General features: G+C 34.4%; 2 pseudogenes; both read left to right on the top strand.

Annotated features, from left to right (window-relative positions):
• LOC107676045 (FAST kinase domain-containing protein 2-like) overlaps positions 1-5,030 on the top strand; it is an 11,092-nt pseudogene extending 6,062 nt beyond the window's left edge.
• A 153-nt stretch (positions 5,031-5,183) lies between these two features.
• LOC107676040 (general transcription factor 3C polypeptide 3-like) lies at positions 5,184-17,358 on the top strand (annotated as a pseudogene).
• Positions 17,359-20,062: the final 2,704 nt, after the last annotated feature.

Raw genomic sequence — 20,062 nt, 5'->3', positions numbered from 1 at the left:
TCTCTAGTTTCTGCTCCTCTGCTTTTGGCACTGGAGGTTCTTCAGGTTTGGCAGCGGCCTCGAGAGTGCTGGTCTTAGACGCGTCGACCTGATGTGTCAGAGGAAGATCAGAGAAGACTGTTTTATATACAGCAAATGAAAAGAACAGTGAGAGTAGGATTCAAGAAGATGGTCAACTGATTGTGTGAAAGCTTTCGACTGAATCATCAGTAGAGAGACTAAAACAGATCAACTTAACATCTGACTACTGGGTTTTTTTTCTTTCACATATTGATGTGTATATCTGACCAAAACTCTTTTAGTGTACAAAATAGTACAAAATGAAAAGAAAAAAAAGAACAATTTTGTTAACTGGGTTGCAAACAATATACCGTACCCACTGTATATATATATATATATATATATATACACACACCCTTCAAGGCTTTTGTAAAATAAATCCTCATATACAGATGTCAGAATGGAGTAGTGGATTATCATGAACAGTTTCTAATTCATTTCCTCTTTATTCTCCCTCAGACAAAAGCTCTGTCATTGGCAGATGAGTTTAGCCCACCCAACACCCAGGATATGTTCTCCAGCCTGGCTGCTGTGGGCCTGAACTTCAAACCCCTGCTGGATGTCTGCAGCAAGAAGATAACTGGTGAGCATGACCATGATCCTCTGAGATGTTCCCAGAACTACAGTAAACAGCTCGAATGAGTGAATCCATCACTGTCACTTTACCTCTCATTGCATCCTGTAGAAAACATGCATGAATTTCCCTTCGGTAGACTTCTGTCGGTACTGAAGTCCTGCCATGAGCTTCACTACAGGAACTACACCCTCTTCAGCTCGATCTCGGAGTACGTGGCCAGCACATTTGATATGTGGTCCAACAAACAGGTACGATATCTGCTGATCTAAGTCTACAATTAAACTGATCCAGTGAAAATGTACTTTACATTTAAAGAGGGATTCACAATATTTTATGTGGCAGTGAGTCAACCACCACTCATTTTCTTTCAAAGATGTATAAATGTAGTGTTAGACCTTATTTATGCAATTCAAATAGTGAAAGATTTTTCTGTGCCAGGTTATTAAATGACCAAACAATTGCCCATGTTTGTTTGCTGTACTTTTGACTTTTTTTTATGCCTAATTTCACTTGAAATATATGATTTCTCTTAATACATTTAGTAATTGTATTTTTAAACCGATAAAGCAGCATACATATAAACTACTATTCAAAAGTTTTGGGTCAATATGACCCAATAATATATCAATTTATATATTATTATATATATTATACAGTGTGTGTGTATATATATATATATATATATGTGTGTATATTATACAGTGTGTGTGTATATATATATATATATATATATGTGTGTGTGTGTGTGTGTGTGTGTATATATATATTTTTTTTTTGGAAAGAAATTCATACTTTAATTCAGCAAGTACACTGAAAAAGGGACAATAAAGACATTTATAATGTTACAAAAGATCCTGCAAAACATTTATCACAGTTTCTACAAATATATTAAGCAACACAACTGTTTTCAACATTGATAATAATAAGAAATATTTCTTGAGCAACAACTCAATATCAACACTCTAATATAAATATTGGAATGATTTTTGAAGGATCATGTGACACAGAGGACTGAAGTATTGATGCTTTACCAATCAGCTTTGCCATTACATGAATAAATGAAAATTTTAAAATATATTACAGTGGAAAACAGCATTATGTGTTAAATTACGTGCTACCTACCTTTTAATATTACAGTGTCAGAGCAGAGAGGTATGTTTATTATTAGTGGCCAATGATGAATTGCATAATAAGAATTAGTGAACTGTGCAGTATTGTTTTGTGTCCTTTATTAAATTCTTTGTCATGTTTTTCAGGTGATTCTCCTTCTAGTAACATTTGAGAATCTCTCGTTCAGACCTGTGGTCCTGTTGGATGCATTTGCAGAGAGAATCATCCAAAGGTCCAACAGTCTGACCCTGAAAGACCTTCTTTCTGTTTTAAAAATCTTTTCGCTCCTTAATCATGACCTTAAAGAGAAAAAAACTGAGTAAGCCACTGTTTTGAATCTTAATTACTGTTGTGCAAAAGTTAGGGGCTGACAAGAATTTTAAGAAACACTTTAATGATTGCCAGGGATGCATTTATTTGATCTAAAATACAGTAAAAATAGTAATATTGTGAAATGTTATTACAATTTAAAGTAACTGTTTTATATTCTAATAGTTTTTTAAAATGTAATTTATTTCTGTCATAAAAAGCTGAATTTTCAGCATCATTACTTCAGTCTTTAGTATCACATGATCCTTCAGAAATCATTCTAATATGCTGATTTGCTGCTCAAAAAACATTTCTTATCATTACCAATGTTGAAAACAGTTGTGCTGTTTAATATTCAGGATTCTTTAATGACTAGAAAGAATATTTACATTTATACTTGCTGCTTTTTAATTAGGTTTCTGGCCAGTGTAACGATGGTCTTGGAGTCCTACCTTCCAAAGATGCCTCCCACCGACCTACTGAAAGCCGTCTACTATCTGGGATTGCTGGAGCACTTCCCCTGAACCCCACTGGAGAAACTGCTACAGAAGGACACCCTGGACCAGCTACTACAGAAAGGTTAGTGTCTTCACCTCCTCTCTGTCTTCATCCAGAAAACATCACATTTCAGCCATGATCTGTTCCTGTCTTCATAGGCAAACAGTCGGATAAGATTCAGAGGTGGCTGCACACATTGGATCTGTGTTTGCGACTGGATAAACCTCAGCTGCCGCCCTCCCTGACCTCAGTGCCAGACCTCCACATCACAGTTCCTGCTCATGAGGTCAAAGTCAACCAGGAAGTGCTCAGTGCAGTCAGGAGCATTGTGGGAACTGATGCTGTTCAGGACAGTGTGCTGGAGCAGAGCATTTATTTAATCGGTGAATTTATTATTATTATTATATTTAATATCATTATATTAATCAGACAACCAGACTTTATTTATATAGCACCTTTCAAACAAATCCAATGCAATTTACAGTGCTTTACAAGTGATTGACACAAAATAAATATCAAGAAAAAATGTCCGGGTAAAATTTTCTCCAAAATTGAAAGGTTAAAAACAAGAAATGATAATTTGCATAATAAAAAATTCAAAAGTTTGGAGTTGGTAAGATTTTTAATGTTTTTGAATGTCTTATGCTCACCAAGGCTAAATTTATTTGATTAAAACACAGTTAAAACTGTAATATTATTACAATTTAAATGAATTGTTTTCTATTTTAACATTTTTTTAAATGAAATGTATTCCTGTGATGACAAAGCTGAATTTTCAGCATCATTACTCCAGTCTTGATAATTTAATATTTAATAATATTATATTAATCAAGCAATAAAACTTATAGCGCTGTTCAAATAAATTCAGATGCATTTTAAAGTGTTTTGCAAGTGATGGACAAAAAATTAAAAAATGTATCTCAAGAAACCGTGTCCAAGTCAGATTTACCCCAAAATCAAAAGGTTGAAAACCAGAACTTATATTTTGCATAATTAAAAAATTAAGCTTTTTAGCATCATTAAGATGTCCAATGCAATACAAAGTACTTTACAAGCGTAAACAAGTTATTGACACAAAATACAAGCAACAAAAATAAGAAAAATAATTTAGAATAAAACAATAAATGTTTGAATAGAATAAAATAAGTATGTTGATAAAGCAAAATAGAATAGAAATAAACGATAATGATGATAATAAATATAATTATATAATAACTAACAAATACTAGAATCATAGAAAGGCAAATCAGTTGGTTATTAATGTACATTATATATTAATTACATAATATTAAAATGATTATGACAATTAACAAGCTAATATAGCTTACTTCACAATCAAATCCCTCCATACATTTCCCACTGAATAATTTATTTTACTCAGAAACATGTCATTATGGCTTTTAAATATGTTGTTGCATTTCATGTTGAATAACTTGTGAGCACGTGTCATTTGAAACTTTGTCTTGTCTTTGCTTTAGACTGTGTGATTACTCTGCCTCATCAAACAGAAGAAACCGGTGGCCTCGAGGCAGAGGAATGTGCCCAAAGGTAAAACACGACACGAGACAAGACAGCTGTGATGTTTATATGAAGAATCGCATGCTGATCTCACATACCTAGATGTTGATTGTATGTTGAAGTAGTTCTGCAGACAAATTTAACAGCTCTTCTCTGTCTTTTATTTTAGGATTGCAGTGTTCTGCGCCCCACCCACTTCATTTTGCTTTGGTACAACACATCCTCGAGCCAGCTTGGCTATCAAACTTCGCCATCTTGAAAAACTTGGTTATAAACCTGTTTTGGTAAATTTCTTTTTAATTCCTCTGATATACTAAATCCCACCAAAACCTGATGCTTGATATCTGATACCAGAAACCTGATATTTTTGCTATATATTGTTGCTGAATATTGTTGTTTTTAATATGTTGACACTGTTTTTATACCATGTATCATAGTAATATTATGGTGTTCTTTGAAATACCTTGGAGTGCCATGTAAATACCATATATGGTAAATATGGTAATCATAACAGTATTGACTGATTGTCATGAACAACTGGAGAGATTTAGCCAACCATTCAAGCTCTGGTTTTCAATTTTGCATTCTCATATGTTTCACCCGTTTAGGTTCCAGTCCTTGAGCTCAACTCTAAAATTGAGGAAGAAACGATTGAGATGCTACAGAAGCTCATATTTCCTGTACAGGAACCCACTGGAACACAGGAAATACCGAACAACAGTCCAAAAGCAGAGTGAATTTCATAACTGTTCCTAAGGGTGCAGTTCTGTCGCATTCAGTTTTCCTTCATGCTTGAAGGACATTTTGATCTTACTCAGAGATAGATACAGGATACATATTTGTTGATGTATAATATCAATATTGTACAGTTATGTATTTTTCCTCTAACACCAAGTGAAAAACAAACTGAAACTAATGGAAGAATGAATATGAAGTGATTTTTGTTCATAATTATAAAAAAGACTGACTTTGACTTGGCTTTTTTCAATGTTTTTTTTCCCCCGTGCTCTCATTTTGTTCATTTTGACTTAAATAGGTATATATACATATGTGTGTGTGTGTGTGTGTGTGTGTGTGTAAATTATTACGAATATTTCCAAAAAATATTTTGGTGGGAAAATGCATCTAATTATCTTCCCCAGGGTTTACCACGATAAATCTGGATTGCCCTATATAACTTAGAGACGCTTGATGGCGATGTGGATCTTTTGGAATAACGTCATCTGTGGTTGTGTTTCGCTCACAGTCGAAGAAAAATTCGAGGTCCCTGATTGGCTGAAAGGCAGAAGCGCAGAAACAGCGCTCATGCAGTACATCGGTATTGTTTATACTGTATGTGACATGAAAGAGTCAACTTAATTATTTTTGTACAATGTCCGAATTGAATGATTATTTAGAAGGTAAGATTACTTTCGAGGATTTTGAAAGGCGGAGAGAGGAAAGCAAAGCAAAGGATAAGGTAATATTACACTGCTTTTACTCCGTTTGTACATTTGGTCCACGTTCTCCATTCAGCATATATAAAAATCCCTGTAATATGTGTTTGATTATGCAGTCTATTATAATGATATATCCGCTAACCCATTATTTGGATATGCCCTATAGTAATGCACCATGGTATTGTTGAAGTGTTATGGAGTAGCATGTAACACATGTTGTGTTCCAGGAGGAGAAGAGAGATGTGTCAGAGGATGATGGATCTGCTGATCAGGAGGCAGACGCAGTTCCGTCCACTTCAAAACGAAGCGCTGGAGGAACACGGAAACGCCAAACAGGTGGATATTACGTAGTAATACCAGGGTACTTGTTGTACCTGCCAGTAGCAACACTACAGGTGAAAAGGGTAAAAAGTTATAATGAGATATTCTTATGAAGCTTCACCAAGGTTTCACTGACATTACAATGGGCCAGTTGCATAAACAACATAGCCACTACCTTTATGTTACTAGTTCTGAATGTCTTCAGAACTAGTAGCCAGCTTTGCTTAACGGATTCATATTAGACTAATCTACATTTTTATATAACTCAGTTGAAGTTATGGACAGTCTTGAAGAAAAAAAGCAAATAAATAGATTACTAACTTGTAAGACTAGTCTAAACAGTTTTGCATCCGGCCAAATATTTACTACATTACAAGATGCCTACAAAGCATGTTAATATCCCCTCAAAATTAGACATTAATTTAATAAATAAAATATTAGATAATTTTGCATGCATTTTGAAACCAAAAATCTGCCTTATAAATTTCAATATAATATGCATACTTGTAGATTGGAATAGACACTTTGCCTTATTACAAAATGAATACATATGATATAAATTATCATTATGTTATGTATATTTAATAATACAGTTGAGAAAGTGTGTGCAGTGTTCGGTTTATGTGTGTTATAGGAAGAAGAGGTTTGTGTGGCAAAGAGCTGAAAAACACTAATTATAAGAAAGCATTTATTAAGGGTAGTCTAAACGTATGCTAGAAGGCATACAGAACAAATAGAACTGAACATTTTCAGAATATTGGGCATGCTTATTGAATCAGTGTTAAATTGGACATACCATTAAAAAGTGTGGGGTTGGTATTTTTTAATGTTTTGAAAGAAGTCTCTTACGCTCACCAAGACTGAATTTATTTGGGGGAGGGGGGAGAAGAACAGCATTATGAAATTGTTACTATTTAAAGGAACTGTTTACTATTTGAATATATTGAAAATGATGTTGAAAATTCAGTAATTTAATAATTTCAGTAATGAAAATGTAATTTATTCCTGTGATGGCAAAGCTGAATTTTCAGCATCATTACTCCAGTCTTCAGTGTCACATGATCCTTTAGCAATCATAATATGCTGATTTGCTGCTCAAGAAACATTTCTTATTATTAACACAGTTCTGCTGTTTAATATTTTTGTGGGAACTGCGATTTTTTTTTTTTTGTCAGGATGCTTTGATGAATAGAAATTCAAAAGACAAGCATTTATTTGAATTAAATCTTTTTGTAACATTATAAATATCTGCACCATCGCTTTTGATCAGTTTAATGCAGATTTGCTGAATGAAAGTATTTCTAAAAAAAAAAAAAAAATAATAAAAACAAAATTACAAACCCTGAACTTTTAAACAGTAGTGTATGTTTTTATACCAAAATCCTAAATTGCTTGGCTGACTGACTGCTTTTAGATCAGATAGGTTTTAGTTTCATATTCTTGCTCGTATGTCAAATGTATCAAGAGCATTTGAATGAGGCAGGTGGGAATCAATATTCAGCGTCACACAACATCACATCACAAGTTGTATTTTGTGTGATCTCTGACAGAGACGACAGAAGAGGGAGTCAGTCCATCTGTTCAGAAAGCTTTTGCCTCCATGATCGGAGAGGGACTGGAGGAGTGTGTGGAGGAGGGTAATTAAAAAAAAATAATAATATATATATATATATATATATATAAATATATATATATATATAACATTTTGATCTAAATAATTACAAAAATGAGTAATTGATTTTATTATTATGTTTGCTCGAAGTTGGGAACTACTCTAGTAATAGATTAAGTTTCTGAATAAAGAAATATAAGAAATATCCTCTCCTTTTTTTTTTGCTATAATGTTCATATACTGGGCCTAAAACTAACTTTTTGCCAGATCTGCCAATGGCCGGTGACTTAAGGAAATTTACCGGCCAGAACTATTTTTTACCAGCCATGGAAAAAAAAAACAGGCAGTTATGACACCAATATTTTAGATAATAGCAAAAAATCACAATCCTTGATTCCAGTTTCGAAACCTGCTAAAACTACTAGCTTAACCAATATAAATTTAATAGGCTACATTTTTAAAGACTAGTAAATAGTAAATAGTGCTAAAATAAGAGCAAATCAAATTACAAGCAATAGCACAAAATAGCCTACTATACAACAGAGATACAAATAGAAACGGTGCATTTCAGGCAGGTCTAACAGTGATTTTTAGGTAGCCTACAGACGATGACAACGATGATGATGATGATGAAGAAGAAGGGGACAATGACAGAAATGAAGTCACACCCGGAGATGTGTTCGCCCTTGAAATGGAGCTGAACCATGAGAACAAGAAAATGATGGTCAGTAGATCACTCTGCTAGGTCAGCATTAATAATCAATTACAATAAAATTAATAAAATAATTAAAAAAAAAAAATAATATATATATATATATATATAACAATTTGATCTAAATAATTACAAAAATGAGTAATTGATTTTATTATTATGTTTGCTCGAAGTTGGGAACTACTCTAGTAATAGATTAAGTTTCTGAATAAAGAAATATAAGAAATATCCTCTCCTTTTTTTTTTGCTATAATGTTCATATACTGGGCCTAAAACTAACTTTTTGCCAGATCTGCCAATGGCCGGTGACTTAAGGAAATTTACCGGCCAGAACTATTTTTTACCAGCCATGGAAAAAAAAAACAGGCAGTTATGACACCAATATTTTAGATAATAGCAAAAAATCACAATCCTTGATTCCAGTTTCGAAACCTGCTAAAACTACTAGCTTAACCAATATAAATTTAATAGGCTACATTTTTAAAGACTAGTAAATAGTCAGTTGTTCTGATTATAATGGGTTCTATTGTCTTGTGACACATTGTGTCGCGCGCGGTTTGTGTCCGGTTTCCTTCTCAGCTGTTCATGTTCACATAAGAACCAACTACTTTACTAGGATACTCACTGAGACGGGCATTTTTGACATAATTTTGTGTGAATTTGTCCGTTCAAGTGCAGGAAGGAAGCAGAGCTCAAGACGCGGCTTTCAGATGTTTAAACTTCCCACTCAGCGCGAGTAACGCGTCTCCTTTCATGTGTTCTAGCTCTTGAATATTTACATTGCAAAGGCTTACACTTTTATGATGAAGCAGCACTGACCCGTCAACTGTACGGAGCGTTGTTCACTTTTGTGCATGTTTATGTTCTCACAACATTGTACTGTTAGAATTTATAAAAATGTTATCTGGCGACTGACACAGTTTCATATACTCGCCAAAGCCGATTTTTACTCGTATTTGGCATTTGGCGAGTGTTAATTTTAGGGCCTGTTCATATATATACATGCCAAAATGCACACTTGATGCATAAAATTATTATTGTAATGATTAGTTATGATTAATATTCTACAATTTACTTATGAATCATTTTAATACATGGAGGTTTATATGATTAATGAATCAGTTTGTTTTATTTTTAGTTTCGTATTATTACTTGAAATGTATAAAAAAGAAAATATCAATGATGAATTAAGTTAAATAATTATAATGTGTACTTTCTTGAAATAAAATTAATAAAATGTTTACAAAAAAAAGTGTATATATAACAATTAGTTAAAATTTAATTAATTAATTATATTTTGCTTAATAAGTTAGGAACTATGCTAGTAATTTTTTATTTTTTTTTGCTTTAACACCTATACGCATTAATAATCACTATTACTGGTCATGATGATTTTGTAGTATTGATCAAATTTCCAGTTTATTTCTAAGCATGCTAGCTTCATTATTTTTTAGGAGAGGCGTCATCGCAGTAAGTTGCCACGGGCTCTCAGAGGACTCATGGGAGAGGCTAACATCCGCTGCGCTAGAGGAGACAAGGAGGATGCCATCCTGATGTGCATGGAGATCATTCGCCAAGGTGAGTTTTGTTGTTTTAGTTATTTGGGGTGTAAAATACCTTAGTGCGATAATGAAAAGTTGATGTAGGTCACTTGAACAAACAGAGCCACAGTGTTTTAATTGTAGCTGTGTCATAGAATGAACCCCATCTCCCGCCTCTCTCAGCTCCTGTGGCATACGAGCCATTCTCCACGCTGGCTATGATCTATGAGGATCAGGGGGATATGGAGAAAGCGCTGCAGTTCGGACTGATCGCTGCTCATCTGAACCCCAGTGACTGGGAGGAGTGGGTCAAACTGGCAGACATGTCCCTGGAGCAGGACAACATCAAACAAGCCATCATCTGCTACACTAAAGGTATATACACATATCTACACTACCGTTCAAAAGTTTGGAGTCGGTAAGATTTTTAAAAAATGTTTTTGAATCTCTTATGCTTACCAAGTCTGAATTTATTTGATTAAAAAGGCACTAAAATCAGTAATAATGTGAAATATTATTACAGTTTGAAATAATAGTTAGCTGATCAAGAAACTTTCCTTATTATTATCATTGTTGAAAACAGTTGTGCTGGCTGCAGGATTTCAGTCCATAGCGGCGTAGTGTGTTACCAATGTTTTGCTTGGTGACTGTGGTCCCAACTGCCTTACGATCATTAACAAGCTCCTCCCGTGTAGTTCTGGGCTGATCCCTTACCTTTCTCATGATCATCCTTCTACAGTGGGGAAAATATTTATTTGATCCCCTGATTTTGTAAGTTTGCCCACTTACAAAGAAATGAAGGGTCTGACATTTTTATGGTAGGTTAATTTTAACGTGTAGAGACAGAATGCCAACCAAAAAATCCAGAAGAAACACATTATATAAAGGTTAGAAATTGATTTGCATTTCAGTGAGTGAAATAAGTATTTGATCCCCAAGCAAAACATGACTTAGTACTTGGTGCAGAAACCCTGGTTGGCAATAACAGAGGTAAGATGTTTTTGTAGTTGGTCACCAGGTTTGCGTACATCTCAGGAGGGATTTTGATTCACTCACTGAAATGCAAATCAATTTCGAACATTTATATAATGTGTTTTTTTCTGGATTTTTTGGTTGATATTCTGTCTGTATCCGTTAAAATAAACCTACCATAAAAAATTACAGACCCTTAATTTCTTTGTAAGTGGGCAAACTTACAAAATCAGCAGGGGATCAAATAATGTTTTTCTCCACTGTAGTTTTTTGGAAACAGTGATGTATTTTTCTTGGATTTGGATTATTTGTTGTATAGAAAATTAAAAAGAACAGCATTTATTTGAAAGTTTTGATCAATGTAATGCCACCTTGCTTAAAAAAAAAGAGCATTAAACTAAAAAAAAAAAACACGCACTGCATTTATGTAGATGAATATAGCTATTTATTACTATGTATTGTTCTATTGGGCCACAAAAATAATAATAATTATGGAAACCATAATAAAAAATTTTTTCAGGTTTCCTTCATGAATACAAAGTTCAAAAGAACAGCATTCAGTTTGAAATATAAATATTTTTTCTAATAATGCCTATAAATGACTTTACTGATCAATATATAGTATAGTAATTTAAAAAAAATCTTACTGACCTCAAACTTTTGAACGTAGTGTGTGTGTATATATATATATATATATATATATGAATCTATCTATCTATCTATCTATCTATTTTAGATACTATTAATTAATAATTTTTTGTTTTATTAAAAAGTGAGATAAAGTGTATCGCTGTTTACTAACAGTCAATCACATGACTATATTTCAGCAGATGTTAATTTACTGAGATGCCTTTGTGAAGTGTGTCTAGCACAAAATGTGTCTAAAGCACATGATGTCTCCTGTTTGTTTTTTTCCCCCCAGTGATTAAATATGACCCCAGTAATGTTCAGTACCTGTGGGAGCGCTCGAGCCTATATGAGCAGGTCGGAGAGCACAAGCAATCCACAAATTGTTTGTATTATTATTATTATGTTATTATTTGAAATGTAAATATTAATTCTGAATTGTTAAATCATTAAAATGTATTATTCTGCAATAAAATGAACAAAATGTTTACAAAAAAGTGATGTAATATACACAAATAATCTTTTATTTATTATATTTTGCTTAATAAGCTGCGCTAGTAATAGATTAAGAGGTTCTGAATATAGAAATATCTTGTCATAATTCACACTAGATGCAAGATGTTCTAATTGGATCACCCTTTTCCCTCTGTTGTATTAATTTCAATGTAAATGCTAAAATGTATGTGTCTGTAGGCACTGGTGAAGTTTTGTGGCATCGTTCTGAAAAGACAGGAGAAGGAGGAGATGCAGACGCAGACGGAGACGGGTGACCAGACGCCTGCACAAGATACAGAAGGAGAAGAGAAGAAAAAAAGCTCTGAAGAGGAAAAAGGTGAGACGAAAGAGATGAATGTTTTGTCATAATGTGTAATTCTGTACCACACGGTACCAATTATTATAATAATAATAATCAAAATAAACAATGTTTATGTTTAATAATAATAATATTTTTCCTTCTATTCATTGTGTACTTCATATATTTTGTAGTTTAGAGTTTAGTTTGGCAGGACTAGGCTGATAATAGCATTGTTTATCAGAGAAAAGCATTATGATCACATTAATGACGTGTTTTTAAATGCATAGGTAAAATCTTAGAGGTGGTGATTCCTGATGATGTTCCAGTCGACATCAGAGTCAAGATGATGGTGTGTCTCATTCACCAGCACGTCATCAAACCTTTGGATGTAAGTACATTTATACACATATACACAAGCTCTCATTTATAGAACTGATTTCCAAGTAATATTGTTGGTTTCTGATCAGTTTTGTTTTTCCACATCTTTGTCACCTTGCATTAAATATGGTTGGAGACACTTGTAAAAACACATCATCTGCAAACCATCTCTTTCTATCTCAAGCATCATATTTGTGTTTAGTTTAAGTTGTGTTTATTTTATATTCACAAATATCTGATGAATGCTGTTTTAACATTCAGAAGGGAACATTTTAACATTTTAACACTGAAGATGAACAAATGTCCTCTTCCAAATGATAGAATAAATGTGACGACAGATGAGTCATCCACGTTTGATTTTCTCGCCTGTGACATTTTGTCTGCAGCCCATGCTGACGTCTGATGGAGCAGAGCCCGGAGGAGTTGGGCGATTTGTATTTGGACGTGGTCGAGGCTTTTATGAAGAGGGCGAATATAAATCCGCCCTACCTTTGCTCTCCACCCTCGTCTGCTCAGAGAGATATAACCTGGCAGTTGTTTGGCTCCGGCATGCAGGTAAATTTGGAAAAGAAATGAAAAAAATCTGTGATTATAATAGTAAAATGTCTTATTCTGGCCAAGAACCACCTACTTAGACTGTGATTTTCTTGTTTGTAGAGTGTCTAAAGGCGCTTGGTCATTTAGAAGTTGCAGTAAAGAGCTACAGTAAGGTTGTTGAAATGGCTCCACTGCATCTAGACGCGTGTCTGGCCCTATCCACCCTCCAGCAGCAGCTGGGACGACCCAACATGGCCCTCGAGGCCCTGGAGCCCATGTATGATACCGAAACCCTCGCACAGGACTCTTCAGCTGCCCAGCAGGTGTGTTTATGTCATAGTCTTGTGTTTATGGTGTAGACACAGGGTTGAGCTTGTGTATGATTATATGTGTGATGTTTTTCAGGAACTAAAGCTGTTGCTGCATCGCTCGACTCTTCTGCATGCTCAAGGACGCACTGTTGATTACATTGATACTGTATTTACCATGCTGTCCATGCTACTTAAGGTCAGAATCTGACTGCGCTTAATGTCTGATGGTGATATTAAGAGAGCAGTGTGTGGCTTGTGGCGAGTATAATATGATATATACATAATGCAATTCAATACTGGCAGAGATGTACACAAATGAGTTGAAATTACAATGTACACTACCGTTCAGAAGTTTGGGGTTGCTAAGATTTTTTTGTTTTTAAAAGAAGACACTTATGCTCACCAAGGCTGTATTTATTTGATCAAAAATACGATAAAAACAGTAATATTGTGAAATATTATTACAGTTTGAAATAACTGTTTTCTATTTTAATATATTTTAAAATGTAATTTATTCCTGTGATGCAAAGCTAAATTTTCAGCATCATTACTCCAGCCTTTGGTGTTACATGATCCTTCAGAAATCATTCAAATATGCTGATTTGCTTATTTACAAAAATGTGAGGGGTGTACTCACTTCTGTGAGATACTGTACCATATTTCTCATATATCATCTATACCTAATTTATAATCAGTTTATGTCAAACTATATCTGATTAACTGGCCTGTATTCAATTGAATCAATGTATAATTGATTACCCAGCTAATATTTGTAGTCAACCACTATTTAAGAGCTAGTAGTTCATTCCTACTCTCTGACTACCAGGTTTAGGAGACTTGACATTTTTAATGAAATGAATTCTCTTCATATGGGGTTTGTGATGTGGTTGTGTTTTCTGTTTTGTGAAGGTGGCGATGGTGAGGGCTCAGGTGTGTGTCATCTCAGATACGTCCTCTGGTGTCAAACATCTGAAGCTCATAAGTGTCACGCAGAAAACAGACAGAGATTGTTGACCAGGAGGCAGCTTATCTGGATGTGACAGGTAACGCAACCAGATTTAACTAAAGTAACACTCATTCATTGTGCCATTGCCTTCAAATTGCTGTCCTAGGACTTTAAGATCACATAATGAATTGTACGATCAATAATATTTACATACTACAACCCAGCAACAGTTGCTTGAAATAAAACCAGCTTTAGAGAGACTAAAACAGAGATGTGGGTTCTTTAAAGTCAACAGGTCTTTGTAAACTTTAATCAAAATGCAATTACTTGCTCCTCTTTGAAGCATCTTACCTTTTCAGTTGATGTAACCACATCTGTCTGAATATCACAGTGTCTTTTTCGCTAAGGTAAGACGAGTGTCCTGTCTCGAGACGACTGGTGGAAGCTGTTACTGCGGTGTTTGGCCGTTCTGTGTGAGGTGAAGCACTTTGCTGAGGCCGAGTTATTAGCGGACTCCACTTTAGAGTACTACTCTTTTTACGACGACCGCGTGAAGCGCAAAGAGCTAGAATACCTCAGCCTGTCCGCTGCCTTCCTCGACCGTAACTTCCGCAAAGCTTATGACTATATAAGGTCAGTCGACTGGATGCTAAATCTGTCTACATAAACGGCATCCTAAATAAAACCAGTCAGTGAATCAAAAAGTAATTTACAAAGTTCTACACATGTTCCGCTTCTTGCTTCTTTATGCAGTATTTTGGCTGATTTAATTTATTTTTTGGCTAATATAATTTATCATGTTTAAAACACAGAATCCTGCATTTTGCACCAAATTTTAACTTACTCTATTTCTAAAATGCATGATTCTTTGTTTTTAAGATGATATCCTTTATTCTGTTTATAAAAACGGATTAATTTATACATATCTTTTAGGAAAATCTTACTTTTCCTAAAAAATATCAAATCAAAAATGTATATATCAAATCAGATTTGTGTGCTTGTTTATACAGTATTTTGGTGAATTTAATCCTGCATCGTCCACTAATTTGTTTATTGTTTTTATTTAGCATTATTTTATTATTTTTTAACTGATTACATGTGCATATATAGATTTAGAGTTTTTTCTTATTGTTGTTTATTTTTGTTATATGTATATAAATTTAATTTTAAAACGTAGAATACAGAATATCATGTTTAAAACAGAATTTACCATTTACCACCAAAATAAATACAGTTTTGCTGGAAAATGTGGGATTCTGAGTTTTAAACAAAACTGAAATACTGCACACATAATCGCACAAGGGGCAGGACATGTGTAAAACTCATGATAAGCTCAAGTCTAAGGAGTGGTTCTCTTTGAGAAACAGTGAGTTGAAAATCAAAGTTTGAGGCTGAATGTTTCATTATTTGGTTGCAAAGTGCTATTTATTTGATTGAGAAGTGGCTTTAAGTGACCGTTTGGGGTTCTTTCTCAATAGAGAACTTGTCTTTAAGTACTTTATGTGTATTCCATCTGTTGCAGGTTGATGTTAATGGACAATGTGGACCGGACTCAGCTGTGGAACGTGTTTAATCAGGTTACCCTGCACTCTCAGGATGCCAGACATCATCGTTTCTGTCTGCGTCTTATGCTCAAACACCCTCATAACCATGCACTCTACCTTCTCAATGGACACACCTCGCTGGTTTCTGGGACTTTCAAACATGCACTCGGTATGGTTTAGACATTTCCTATGCCACATTTCTGGTGCTTATTGCTAGGTATTGCAAATGAGTGTGTCATAGCTAGTTGTGTAGGTTATTTGCGAATGAGCATTGTCATATATGGCATAATTGGTGGAAACTGCACTATTAAAATTAATTTATAATTTTGTTATTATTTCTATTAAGTATATAATGTGGAATTATTATTATTATTATTATACTTTCTCTTCACTGAGTAGGTCAGTACATGCAAGCATTCAGAAACCAGCCTGATCATCCTCTTCATAGTTTGGTTGTCGGTCTCACATTCTTCCATATGGCCTGTCAGAGGTTTGTCATGAAAAGGCATCCACTCATTGTGCAGGTACAGTATGATGTATGTTTTTTTAAACTAGCTAGTTTTGAAAGCAAAGTTGCTGAAATTTCTTCCAAAGTTAGCTTTCTAGAACATGCAAGAAAATTATGAAAGAGAAAAAATGTTTTGCAATCAGAAAGTTCTATAAATTAAAGTTCTGTTCTATATATTATATTATTTATTCTTAAATTATTTATTGTATTATTTTTTTATTTTAATATTTATACATTTTACATTTTCATTTACTGCTAATTTAAAAAGCATTTTATTATGTATGTGTGTGTCTTATTGCCCAGACATGTTGTAATGAGAATTTGTAAATGTGCTTAATTGTCATGAAAATAATGGCACGATGCAAAAACTCTTAATAGTTTTAAAATATGCTTTATTTTTTTAATGCAAATGTTAGTATATTTTTTCCCTTGATATTTGGAGTATATTTTAAACTCAAGAATAGTAGTATTAATAAATACGTAATGATGAGATGAGATGTCAACCAGACATCCCTCTTTAGATAGATAGATAGATTAATTAAGTGTGTATGCGTATATATCACATATTTTGGATGTTTGTCAGGGTTTCTCATTCCTGTGGCACTATGTGGATCTCAGAGGTCATTGTCAAGAGTCTCTGTATAATATTGGTCGGGCTTTACACCAGCTTGGACTCAGTCATTTAGCCATTCACTACTATGAGAAAGCCCTCACCCTCCCCCCACTCAAACTGGAGGTAAGATGCTTTCAATTTAATATATGTTTGATCCAACATGCATCCGTAAATAGTCACAGAGACCTCCCAGATTTTTAAAGCACGAGAGACACATTCATAGGCTCTGTGCTGTGTATATATATTTATCCATGTATTAATAGGTTTTTTAAAATGCTTTGTGAAGGGGATTGATGATGATCAAGTGGACTTGAGAAGAGAAATTGCCTACAACCTCTCCCTTATTTACCAATCGAGTGGTAATAAGGAAATGGCCCGCCATGTCATCTATACTTTACTGTACTGTCTGACTCAATGAGCGGATGCACAAGTTCCATCTACAGTTGCTTCTACAAATGTACAAAATATACAATATTTTTTACCATTTTTTTTTCAATAAACAAATTTATAATATCCATGCTTTGTTTGATTTTGATTTATGTGTTAGCTCAGGTGAAGAATGAGGTTTAAATTTTAAGAAGCTTAAACAATTAAAGAATTTAATTTAAAGTACAATACAATTGTCAGCTTAGTCATATATTTTTGGAGCCCCAAAGCACAGTTCATTACATGGTGTTATATTTTAGCAGAATCCTATAGCCGGATTGTTTACGTGCATTTAAGTGTACAGGTGCATCTCAATAAATTAGAATGTCGTGGAAAAGTTCATTTATTTCTGTAATTCAACTCAAATTGTGAAACTCGTGTATTAAATAAATTCAGTGCACACAGACTAAAGTAGTTTAAGTCTTTGGTTCTTTTAACTGTGATGATTTTGGCTCACATTTAACAAAAACCCACCAATTCACTATCTCAACAAATTAGAATATGCCAATCAGCTAATCAACTCAAAACACCTGCAAAGGTTTCCTGAGCCTTCAAAATGGTCTCTCAGTTTGGTTCACTAGGCTACACAATCATGGGGAAGACTGCTGATCTGACAGTTGTCCAGAAGACAATCATTGACACCCTTCACAAGGAGGGTAAGCCACAAACATTCATTGCCAAAGAAGCTGGCTGTTCACAGAGTGCTGTATCCAAGCATGTTAACAGAAAGTTGAGTGGAAGGAAAAAGTGTGGAAGAAAAAGATGCACAAGAGACCAAAAAATGCAGATGAGTTGAAGGCCACTGTCAAAGAAACCTGGGCTTCCATACCACCTCAGCAGTGCCACAAACTGATCACCTCCATGCCACGCCGAATTGAGGCAGTAATTAAAGCAAAAGGAGCCCCTACCAAGTATTGAGTACATGTACAGTAAATGAACATACTTTCCAGAAGGCCAACAATTCACTAAAACATTTTTTTATTGGTCTTATTAAGTATTCTAATTTGTTGAGATAGTGAATTGGTGGGTTTTTGTTAAATGTGAGCCAAAATCATCACAATTAAAAGAACCAAAGACTTAAACTATTTCAGTCTGTGTGCATTGAATTTATTTAATACACGAGTTTCACAATTTGAGTTGAATTACTGAAATAAATGAACTTTTCCACGACATTCTAATTTATTGAGATGCACCTGTATACAGGGAAGGTGAGCATTATAAGGAAATCCCTAGTACTTTATATTCATCTACACACTCTTCTGAAATTAATTAAACTCCAAGCAGACTTTGTTCACACTGTGTTTTGTAAGTAATTCAGCCTTAGGTGTGCTAACGTTTTTGTAAGGGTAATGTTATTACAGTGCTTGCAAAGTGATTACATTTGCTTAATAAAGGAATAGTTTACCCAAAAATAAACATTTGCTGAAAGTACTCACCCTCAGGCCATCCAAGATGTAGATGAGCTGTTCATTGGAACAGATTTGGAGAAATGTAGCATTACATCACTTGCTCACCAACGGATTCTCTGCAGTGAATGGGTGTCGTCAGAATGAGAGTCCAAACAGCTGATAAAAACATAGTAGTCCACACTACTCCAGTCTATCAATTAACTTCTTCTGAAGCAAAAATCTGCCTGTTTTGGTAAGTCAATTTTCAACAGATTTTAATTTTTAGGTGACTTATTCCATTAATAAGCAAATTAAGCTTTTTTGCTTCTTTGTCTCTGCCCTTGTATCACACCTCTGTCAAAAAAAGAATCGTTTCACCTCATTGAATCGGTTCGTTTGGGTGATTCATTTCCATGAATAGTGTCCAAGCAACGGTCCAATGGGTACTTTGTGTCTTCACTTGAAAGTGTTTCAACAGGTTGTTTTCACAAGCTATATTTCAGACACACATCTTTTATAGCGCTCCGTTACTGCGCTTTTAAGACAGAGTGGCATTTATGTTCAGTTTTTGTTGTAAAATACATGTATGGTAGAATACGGCTGTTTACAGCTTATTTAACAGGTGGTGCCTTTTAGATTTTTATTGCATTCTGTCTGCACAGTTTTCTTTTATGCCTTTGGCTATTGCTGTTTTTAGCATTTCACCAGGGGTGTATCTTTTAAGATGGTGCATCCAGTTTAAAAATGCATTTTACTATTTACTATTTTATTTATTTAGCTTAATTCTCCCTGCTGAAAAAAAAAAAAAAACCTAAGCTGGTTGGCCGGTTTTAGCTGGTTTTTCAGCCTGGCCAAGCTGGTTTTAGCTGGTTGTCCAGATGATCTCCCAGCCTGACCAGCTAAAGAAGTGGCCAAAACCCCTCTAAAACCTGAATGTCTACCGTTGGTTTAAGGTTGAACACAACAGAAACCTAATGTGCCTAGAATTAAATACAGTGCTGGGAGAATTTGGCCCCCAAATGGTTCAGGGTTTCATGTGTGCATATGCTTGAACCAACTAGTGACATATATTGTTAGGTTGAGAGCTGGTTATTTTTCTTGCATGGAGTAAATCACTGCCTCACATAATCATCAGATTCATTTGACAGTATTTATGCAGATTTCGTTTGTGTCAAGTCAAGTCAAGTCAAGTCACCTTTATTTATATAGCGCTTTTACCAATACAGATTGTGTCAAAGCAATTGTACAGCATTAATTAGGAAAATAGTGTGTCAATAATGCAAAATGACAATAGTAAACACTCAATTTTCAGTTAAAGG

The sequence above is a fragment of the Sinocyclocheilus anshuiensis genome, unplaced genomic scaffold (genome assembly GCF_001515605.1).
Source record: "Sinocyclocheilus anshuiensis isolate Anshui unplaced genomic scaffold, SAMN03320099.WGS_v1.1 scaffold1744, whole genome shotgun sequence".
In the NCBI taxonomy this organism is placed as follows: Eukaryota; Metazoa; Chordata; class Actinopteri; order Cypriniformes; family Cyprinidae; genus Sinocyclocheilus; species Sinocyclocheilus anshuiensis.
The sequence above is the reverse complement of the archived record's forward strand: the minus strand, read 5'-3'. Positions and strand labels throughout refer to the sequence as shown.